We start from the raw sequence: 10,054 nt of genomic DNA on the forward strand, positions 1-10,054 counted from the left end.
ACACACACACACACACACACACACACACACACACACACACACGTTTCGCATGCAGGAAGAATGGCCAGATCCTGTAGACACTCGGGGATTCAGGGGGCTGACGTCTCAGAGGAAGGTTGATCTGTGCCTGAGATGGAGGAAGAGGCTAAGTCAACACCCATCTCAGAAAACAAACAAACAAGCAAACAAACAGGATAAAGGCATGCGCCCAACTAGAAGCTGCCAGGAAAAGTACTCAGCTCTAACGGAAAACTACTTAGGAGAAAAGACCTTTTCAAGAGTATGGGAGCGTTCTTGGGGAAAACCTCTCTCCTTCCCCCCCCCCCCAATTCTACCAGGCCAAATCTTGCAGCTGAATTCCCTTCCCAGTTGGGTAAATTACCACACTGAGTGATACGTGAGGCTCCAGCAACACAGCTGTATAAACTGTAGGCCTGGAGTGGGAAATTTGATACAGATAATGTCTCCTCTGTCTTGTGCTCTATATATTCTAACTCTTTCTAGCTGTATATTCTGGACCAGCCTGACTGTGTTTCTTAGACTTTCCCTGTTTGTTTTGGTGATCACTGGACTGGCTTGACTTTGGCTTGTTCTTAGACCCTGGCCTCAGATCTGTTATTTACCTGACTTTCTGGTTAGTCAGTTACGTGATGTCAAGTTGGAACCAAGGATAACAATCCTAATAGGGCTTTCACGGTAAGTGAAATGTTTAAGGGGTGGTTTAAACACTTCCACACTCCCAGTGAATTTCCCAGCAGGGATTTGAACCTTAGTCTCCTGAGGCCTAGTCCATCACTCTATCCGTTACTCCACGCTGTGGTAGACCTCTGTTTTTAACTTCCTAGGACCAGCCCAGCTGGGGATGGGACATGATTCCACTATTATTTAAGACACGTCCTCTGCTCCCCCCCCTTTCCAACAGCTATTTGTTGAAGACATTTTCACCACTCTTGAACTTGAATTTCAGTTAGAATATAGGAGGAATCTAATAACATTGTCTCCATCTTTTCTATACAACAATTTCTTCTGTTCACAGAACAGATCAAGATGCACCAGCACACAAAACACTTACCTTTGTTATTCTAGGACAGATTAGATACCCTCCCCACTTTACAACTGCATTGTTGCAAGGAGCCTGACAGCATATTTGCCCTGCCTGGAATGATCCTTCTTTCTGTCTTGTATGGAGAGCATGAACTTCCACAAAAGACATCATTTGCACCTCAATGGCTGGCTGCAGATAATACTAGTTTATATACAGTATATTTTCAACTCACTAACATGTGTACATTGCCCGTTATCCATCTGTGAAAGTATTTGAGAGTACAACAAGAGACCTGGGAAGCAATACAGAGACACCATTAAGATCATAGGAATTGAGAACTTCCAGTGAAGACACAGCGAGGGGGAGGTGGAATCTGGTTAATAGGATGCTGGCAGAAATATATTTATACCATAGCATGTAATCAGATACACTTGCTTAATGCCATTTCAGAGCCTAGGGAATGAAGGAGAATTACATTTCAATTTATCTTCTAGACAATTTTGCCCATATTCATAAATGTCTTCATATTGAGGATATAAAGACCATGAAAATTCATAACATGAGGAGAATAGGAATTGGCAGATTTGTCCACCAGGCTGAAGATGTTGAATCCTTAACTATTAAAAGTATGGCTTTGAATCCTCATGTATTTATACATAGGGGGGACTTGCCAACCCCCTTTTTTTCTTTTACATCATTACGGCAGGGAAATATATCCATGCTGGGAATAGCTATACTCATTGAATTTGTCTGGTACAGATGGAGGAATATTTTAATCCATATTTCAATCCAGTTCATATTTAGAAGAATAATCTTTGCAGAGTTCTTCATATTATGTACCAAGGGAGGGGGGCACAAACCCAGACTCTTGGGGATTAAATTGAAACTAATGTATTCCTCCATCCATTGAAGTAGTGGCCAGAGTCCTATTGGTTATTTACACCACCATAAGTGCAGTGGCATAACTTGTTGCAATGGATTGCTGCTAGTTAATGAGTTGCCACTTGTATGCCTTACTGTGCGTCAAGTCACACAACTGGCATACAATAAGGAATATTAGCAGTGACTCCCTAGCAAGTGACAATATAATGTTCATGTCTGTTTCAGGTCTAAACTTCTTTTCAGCTCTCAGGGTGATTAAAGTTGGGAGGTTACTTGAGAAGAAGTCTCATTGAATTTCATGGGGCTGAATTTTGAATAGGTGCATATAACCCAACCCTCTGCTATAATGATAGTTTCCACTGAAATTAACATGGACTCAGTACTATAAGCACAGTCGCTTTTCTTCCAAGACCTGACAACAGAAAACCATAGGTTTGCAACTTAATTGGTATATTAATCAATTAACACTTTAGTTGATTAATTGATGGGGCCAATTTTAATTGGTGAGGGCAAATTTTAATCAGTGGAACTGACAGTCAGGGATACTCCAAACTGATAGAGGCCAATTATAATTGGAAAGGGTCAGTTTTAATCGGTAAGGCTATGCTAAAATTTTGAAGCTGTTCTCTTTTTTGAATTTAGTATTTTCCTGAAATAAGAAATGAAACAGAAAATATAATGAGCTTTTGTTCAGATAACAGGCAAGGGTCTTTGTTTATTGCACTATGAATTCTCACTCTTACAGTACTTCCGTATATCAAAGAACTGATTATATTGTTATACAGGTAATATGCGGCTGTATCTAAATGTAAGTGGTTCACTGGAGAGGGGAGCCAAAGTCTTTAAAAAATAGTTTTATCTATTTGGGATTGCTTTTAGGCTCCCTTTCAGGGCGCACCTGGTAGAAATGTTTCATTGGTGCGGAATCCAGAAATTATCTGTACACAGTACAGTAGTGAACCAACTGAATGGACTACTGGATAAACTACAAGTTAATTACATGCATGGTTTCCTCTTGTCTCTAAGGGTGTGATCACATGGGCATATACCTTGTATTTTGGACTACTTCTGGAGTGTTGCGGTCCAAGCTATTTGTGGGCCTATAGCTAAGCCGGCCCGGTACCTCCCCCAGACAATAAACACACTGCACACTTTAAACTGGAATTAAAAGGCCACAACTTTATTAATTGAATTCCAGCCACGGTTCCCCTGGTTAAGCACTGGGGTCAGATCCGGTTCCATTGGGAGGCCCAAGTGGGTCACTGATGCAGCCACCACTTCCCAGACCTCTCCGGTGACCTGGGGTGAGAGTTCCTTTGAGACCACGCAGGCATATGCCACTCTGTGGCTCCCTGTCACCCAAGGTTAAGGCAAAGCCCTGCCCCCTCCCAAGCTGGGGCTGCTCTGGTCCTTGCCTCTACCCCCCCCAAAGGGAGGGGGTTCAGCAACAGCAGCGGACAGGACCTCACCTGCCCTCTATCATCCTTTCAGATCCATCTCCAATGTTCCCAAATCACCAGCAAAGCTGTGGCATGGATACAAACTGAGTTGCAATAACAAACCACACATCTAATGTAAACCGTTCTTAACTCTTTAATTGTACCAAGCACTGGGTGGGTGGAGAAAGTGAATGCTGCCGAGGCCTCCACAACTCTGTCCCAGGAGTGTCCCACATTTATTTGCGGGGGTTGCAGTTGGTCCCGCCCCAGTTGTGCCATCCAATCCCTGGCTGCCAGCGCAATCCTTAACCCCTGCCGTCATTCTCCCAGGCTCCCTCACAGCCTGCCATGTGGGTGCCACCATTACGGAGCTGCAGGGGAGCTTGGGAGGCAGGGCTATCACTCTGGGCACAACGTAGGACCCAGGTGAGTCTGGGTCTTTCTTTCCTAGTAATCACATAACGTACATGGAGTAACACACCAGCCTGAACTCAATATGTATTTAAGCTGGGCCTTTTTGGTCCAGGAGTAGGGCTACTACTTCTGGAGGCTGGATTGGAGCGAGTATCCAACTGACAGAAGGGTCACTTTGAAAGAGATCACTCTTGGCAAAGCAACCCTTTTTAGTATGATCAGACATGCACCTCTGCAGCCATCTGATTGCACCCTTAAAAAGAGTTGCAGGGCCATCTGAGCAAGGGTTTTGTCATGACAGAGAGGAACCATTTCCAGCCTACACCAGGGACCTCAAATGCCCCCTTCTCTGCTATTTGGTAGCGGTAGCAAACTATTCTTTGTGTGAGTTTTTTAAAAAATCATTTCATCCAGGTATTACCAGAGATAATGCTAACATGCGATTAGCATTATCTCTGGTAATACCTGGATGAAATGATTTTAAAAACTAACAGGCTAACATGCGCTGGATTATGGAGAAAGCCACAGCGTTCCAGAAAAACATCTACTTTTGCATCATTGACTATGCAAAAGCCTTTGACTGTGTGGACCACAGAAAACTATGGCAGGTTCTTAAAGAAATGGGAGTGCCTGACCACCTTATCTACCTCCTGAGAAACCTATACGTGGGACAGGAAGCAACAGTTAGAACTGGCTATGGAACAACTGATTGGTTCAAAATTGGGAAAGGAGTACGACTGCAAAGAAAATAAATGCATCCATTCTGAAGGAAATCAACCCTGAGTGCTCACTGGAAGGACAGATCCTGAAGCTGAGGCTCAAATACTTTGGCCATCTCATGAGAAGAGAAGTCTCCCTGTAAGAGACCCTGATGTTGGGAAAGTGTGAAGGCAAGAGGAGAAGGGGACGACAGAGGACGAGATGGTTGGACAGTGTCATCGAAGGTACCAACATGAATTTGACCCAACTCCGGGAACCAGTCGAAGACAGGAGGGCATGTCATGCTCTGGTCCATGGGGTCACAAAGAGTCGGACATGACTTAACGACTAAACAACAACAAATTACCAGAGATAATATGGGATAGCAGCTTTCTTGGGGCATGTAGAATTTGAATTAGGATGGGAGCAATGTGTCCCTGTATTGCAATTGTGTTTCTATACTTACAATCAGCTTTCTTGATAACCAGATAACATATATATTCATTAGAAGAGAAGTCTTAAGGTTGGCTTTGGATGCAATCCCTTTCTGTGAATAAAAATGCCATCTTACATAAAGCCTTATCTTTGTAATATAGTACCTTATTGGGATTTTAGCAAACAGTGGAGCATTATAATAAATAAAAATGACAGGGAAGTTAAAAGGAATCCATGCATTATCCTGGAGGTCACTCAGCATCAGAGGCTTATCTCTGATCACAAACAAATATTATGTCTTGGATTGGAGGCAGCAAAGTCCACATGGACCTCAGCCTGGGACAAACAGAATTGGCGTATAAGCTCTCTATAAGCTGAGAGCAGAAATTTGCAGGCATTGATTGTAAACTGTTTGGCTATATGTTATATCCAAGGTGAGATAAACCCAACATCATCTATGAATCATTGTGTTTTATGGGATTAGTAAACCTCTGACTGCTTTCAGGTCACTCCTGAATCAAGAATTCTATTGTCACCACTAACACCATCTTTTGGTGACACATTTAAACGAGAAGGATACATTTGCAAAGTCTATCAAGACAGGGGAACAGAGCCTGAGGGAGGTTACAATTGCAATTAGAAAGCCTTTAAGAACTGCACAAATCCTTCCAATTAAGCAGCTGCCCTTTACACTTTATTAAATGCTACAAAATGCTTTAAGATCAGAGGAAAGAGAATGCTGTGACACTGCTTCCCTCAAATTAATGGCAAGTGACATCTTTCTATTCTCTGTAGAGAGAGATTTTGAGTTGTGCTTCTCGGAGGCGTGACAGATGCCACACGCACACAGGCTCACTTGCTGCTTGCAATCCTTGATTTCCATGTGTACTTGTCATGAGCACGAATTAAAGTCTACTGCATCCTGGAGCTTTGGCTGAAAGGGGAAGCACGGTGAGAGTGGAAATAATCCTTTTACTATGTTCTGATCTCTCTGATTATATGTAAAACAGATTTTAGAAATAACCTAAAAGAGTTACTATTTGTTGTCACAGTAGGGTCATTGAGGCAGTTTTACAGAGAAAACAGAACTGCCACAGGGACTGTGGCCTGGCTGTGGGAAATTTGGACTTATAAGAATGAAAGAAGGGGCACATGAAGCAAGCCTCTTCTGAGAGGTGGCTGTGGTAGGTGAGCACACATCACTGAGGCTTAATGGTGGTCCAGAAGCAGACCAAATATGACCAGGAGGCCTTTATGGTCCTACCACATGGGAAAGCAACATGTAGTCTTCCAGATGCTGAGGGGCCACAGCTTGAAATATTAAATTTGTGAGTAAATGGGTAAATGCTTACCTTAGCTGTTAGAAATGTTGATGTATTGCTGATAACTGTTAGAAACCGGGAGATTAAATAATCACTGCTGCTGTTGGGGGGATGGAAACATTTAGTAATTCACTAAATTGTTAATTAAGTTGTTCTGAAATAGACAGTGGATTTTCAGAGGAAGGCCAACTCCTTTTAGCATTTTCTTTAAAATTCCTATTTTAAATTCATGCATGGCCATAACCTAATCATGAAGGAAACTTAAGGAAGATTTCTGTAGCTGTTTGTACCATTTGCACTGAAGACACCAGCAGATGGCAATCAGTAATCAGGTGGTACCATAAGCTTACTATAATCAAAGAACACATTTCATTAAACTCACAGAACCTCTTCCGTCTCTGTTGCAATCACATTAAGTTTCACCAAAAAAACCCCCCATAAACTTCAGATGCACTCTGATTTCTGACTGTTTACCGCAGCTTCTGAAATATGAAATAATTTCATATTTAATAGTGATCTTGCTGATACTACTGCTTAGTATCATGCCAAAGCTAATTGTTTAAGGATTACAGAATGGCAGGGGGAGGAAGCGAAAATAAAAACTAAGATGGGCCTTGCTGTAGGACAGAATACTGATCATGAAGTATATGGATGAAGTGTTCCGGGTCCTTGAAGTGGAGAGAAAAGGGTACCACTGCAGAAGACCACCATGCCCTAGTAAACACACTATGATCAGCCAATTGTATACTGAACCAGGTAGTATTGTTGAGTAGATGACAACCTTTGAGGTTTTATTGCACTCTTTTTTGAAGATCAAACAGGGCATTGTTGTAAAGAAAGGGCTGAGAATAAAACGTCTTACTTTTTTTAAAAAAAAAAATCCAGTCTCTCCGCACAATGGGCTAAGTCTTTTCATAGGAACCTTCTTGTTACATTCAAAGCATTCTATATCCAGCTCAGGCTGAATTCATACCTGATGCTGCCAAAGAAGATAGAGGCATCAAATTGGCAGTCTCTTCCAGTCCACACTGTTTACTTTCATCTTCCTGGTTGGTGAAAGGTGCCAACATCTCCCCAGGTGCTTATCTGGGATAGAGAGAACTTGAGTTGTTGTTTTTTCGAATATGAAAGGAGCATCATCATGTTCGTGCATCTAAGCCTCTTACCTTTTAAAATCTGACTTTGGATCTCCATTTGTTTAACCATGTTTGTGGCACTCAATTAAGTTAAACACATCTTCTTCTGATGTGGCAGGCAGGTATAGAATTTTCCTCTCTATGCTGCAAACAGGTATATGTGTTTCATATGGCCACCACAGATTACTGAGAACCTTGTTCATCTCTTTTTTGTTCCAACTTTTCTAAAACAACAACTAATGAACAATCACAAACTTTGTTTTAAACATGATATTAAAAAAAATACAAGGAAATGGTTAATTTGGTTTGCATTTTAATATGAAACAACTTAATCCCACTTCCTGAATTAATACACGATTCACAATGTAATTATCTCTTGTTTTTCACAGTTCTCCAAATTCTGTAGTGCGGTATTCCTATGCATTAAAAATAGATAGATGGGGGAAATAGCATACAAAGGACATATATTAGGGGAAGTTACTTGCCAAAAAGAAAAGCATATGTTAAGAAAATATGCATACAAAAATATGTAAACATTTTCTGGTGGAGTGTAGATGAAAGGCACACAGATATCTATCTGGTGTTCACATGATACAGAAATGAGAAAATGTGCGGGTTAAAAAGGCAAATGTTGACTTCTGGCTTGATGCTGCGACGAGACAGTAGCTCATGATAGAGTCTCTGGAAGAATAAAAACTGCTACACAAATACTGCTGTTTACATAGATTCTCCTTTCCAGGGTGTTAAAGGCCAGAGCATCTCTGTGCTGGTACTTTAGGAGGAAATAATTGAAAGAGACTTTGTACATCAGGCTCTTTGTACATCTTTCAGCCAGTCCCATAAAGTGCTCATTATGTGGACAACACATTGTAGGTTCAAGATATGATTGAAGTAAGCCATAGCTGAAAAGAAGAATCTGACGAGAATAATCCCCTTACTCGCCTCATCTGGGCTTGCCCATTACTGAAAATAGTCATCACATGGATGATAGGACAATTAAGCATAGTTTATTTTTGTATTTCCATGCATTACGTGGTTGTTCTGCAGGTGCCCCTTTGAGAAGTCTTCTTTCCTTTTATTACTGCTTGCCACACTAGAGGCCTGAAGCAGCAAAAGGCAACTCATTTGTGGAGGAGAGTGTTGCTCAGTGGTTCATTTCCTTGCTCTTGTGTATTTGTCAATTATGTTAATGATACCCAAACCCATTGAAAATTATTTGAATGCACTTCCAGCTGTGACACTGTTTCCATACTGCACACATAATACCCTTCAGCTCTTCCATTTATTTGGTTGCAACTGTTTCTTTGCTCCCATTGTGTGTGTGTGTTTGTGTGTGTGTGTTCTGTGCCTTCAAGTTCAAACCGACTTATAGCAACCATAATAGGGATTTCTAGGTATGTGATATATTTAAGGAGAGGTTTTACCAGTTCCACTCCCCTGCTCAGTTTCCATTAGCCACCCTGAAATGCCCTCTGTAGTTTCCCCTGTTACCCCAGATATGTCACATAGTCCTACAGATATGTCTTTCCATGTCAGGAGCCACTCAGTGCCCCAAACCCTGGTTTTCATTCCTTGTCACTATTTGATACTAGAACAGTGGTTCCCAACCTTGAGCCTCCAGATGTTCTTGGATTACAACTCCCAGAAGCCTTCACCACTGCCTCTGCTGGCCAGGATTTCTGGGAGTTGAAGTCCAAGAACATCTGGAGGCCCAAGGTTGAGGACCACTGTACTAGATCAAATCAAGCCTGAACTTCCTCTGGAAACAAAAATGACAAAACTGAGATGGATTGACTCCTTAAAAGAACCACAGGCTTGAGTTTAGAGTTGCTGAACAGGGCTATTGAAGAAACAAATTTTGGAGGTCATCCTTTCATAGAATCACCATAAATTGGAGACGCCTTGATGGCACATCACAACAACAGCAATAAACATACTTTACCACCCAAAGTTTTCTCTTTTAAATAAAATGATAGCTTGTCTATAATTCTGGGACCAGAGTTTAGAAAGGGTACATTTTGGTGTGAAGCATTTAGATGGGAGTTTTTCAGAGTTGCAGTCGTAAATAAATAAACAAATAAAAGTAATTTTCAAGCTTTCAACGTTATCAAAATTTGGAACTGCAGGAAGTACATAGGCATCCTTCAGTCTTGAGAGACTATGGTAACATACTCTGAATCGCTTGAGAGACTATGGTAACATACTCTGAATCGAGGAGTGTCCTCTCCAGAGCATGAAGCCCTGGTAAGGTAATATGGAGGATAGGCTGTTACCCAAGCAGCAGATCCCCCCTCTCCACATTGCTGAAATGGTCCAATGGAAAGGCAAGAGCCAATACAACTGGTTCCAGCAATGTCGCAGGAGTTGGCAGAACGACACATGCTGCTTTCGGGACTCCAGCTCCAGATTTTGCCTTGAGGTTAACTCCTGAATCCTTTTCCATGAGTGGATATAGCCACAAGGTAGTGGAGGTTTGAAATTGGAGTTTTCCTTCTCCTAGATGGGCTGCCTTCCATGCAGGAAGTAGAAGAATAGCAAATGCTAGAAATTATTTTGATTTGTAAAATGGGAGGAAAAGAGTTGCAAATTGCTCATAACAGGTACATTTTGTCCTAGAATTCTGCCACTGGTTAGACTCTTTGTGGGTGTAAAAACATTAGGATTACACAGTTCTCAAAAAAC

The 10,054-nt window shown here is 41.6% G+C and overlaps 1 long non-coding RNA gene across 1 annotated transcript in view; it reads right to left on the reverse strand.

Moving 5' to 3' along the window:
• Window positions 1-5,586: 5,586 nt before the first annotated feature.
• LOC110087888 (uncharacterized) overlaps window positions 5,587-10,054 on the reverse strand; it is a 29,900-nt gene continuing 25,432 nt past the window's right edge. The window contains exon 2 of the long non-coding RNA XR_013540525.1: window positions 5,587-7,322. This is a non-coding gene — a long non-coding RNA (uncharacterized LOC110087888). The remainder of the gene's footprint in view (window positions 7,323-10,054) is intronic.

This window comes from Pogona vitticeps, chromosome 1 (assembly GCF_051106095.1).
Source record: "Pogona vitticeps strain Pit_001003342236 chromosome 1, PviZW2.1, whole genome shotgun sequence".
NCBI lineage: Eukaryota > Metazoa > Chordata > Lepidosauria > Squamata > Agamidae > Pogona > Pogona vitticeps.